At 32.2% G+C, this 395-nt stretch overlaps 1 protein-coding gene across 1 annotated transcript in view; it reads left to right on the plus strand.

Annotated features, from left to right (window-relative positions):
• Positions 1–395, plus strand: part of LOC119592710 — a 10,575-nt gene that overhangs the window by 717 nt on the left and 9,463 nt on the right. The gene's annotated exons all lie outside the window — the stretch shown is intronic.

Consider the following 395-nt stretch of genomic DNA (forward strand, 5'->3'; position numbering starts at 1 on the left):
TACTCAGAAAGAACAATAATTTTGTGGAAAATTTTGTGATTAAACCGAGTAGGAAATATTACAATATGATTTGCAGGCTGCAGTACAACGAAATAGTTGATCAATGTTTTTTCTCGGCGAGCTCTTGTGAAATTTATCTCTCTTGATGAGTCATAACACCATAAATAACAGGTTGCCATTGTGTGATTTAAAAGAAACATCGGCCGTTCAACCCTTCAAACAATAACAATAGAAAACGGCACGGTACATTGCGCCAACAGATCGTGATAAAAATATATATTTGATTACGAAATAAAACAGCAGAAATTGGAGAAAATCATTGTTTTCTCATTTGTGGAAGATAATAAAGATACGTTAGATTACTTAAACGTATTTTTAATAAATGTTTCGTGTAG

Source organism: Penaeus monodon, chromosome 30 (genome assembly GCF_015228065.2).
Source record: "Penaeus monodon isolate SGIC_2016 chromosome 30, NSTDA_Pmon_1, whole genome shotgun sequence".
Lineage (NCBI taxonomy): Eukaryota > Metazoa > Arthropoda > Malacostraca > Decapoda > Penaeidae > Penaeus > Penaeus monodon.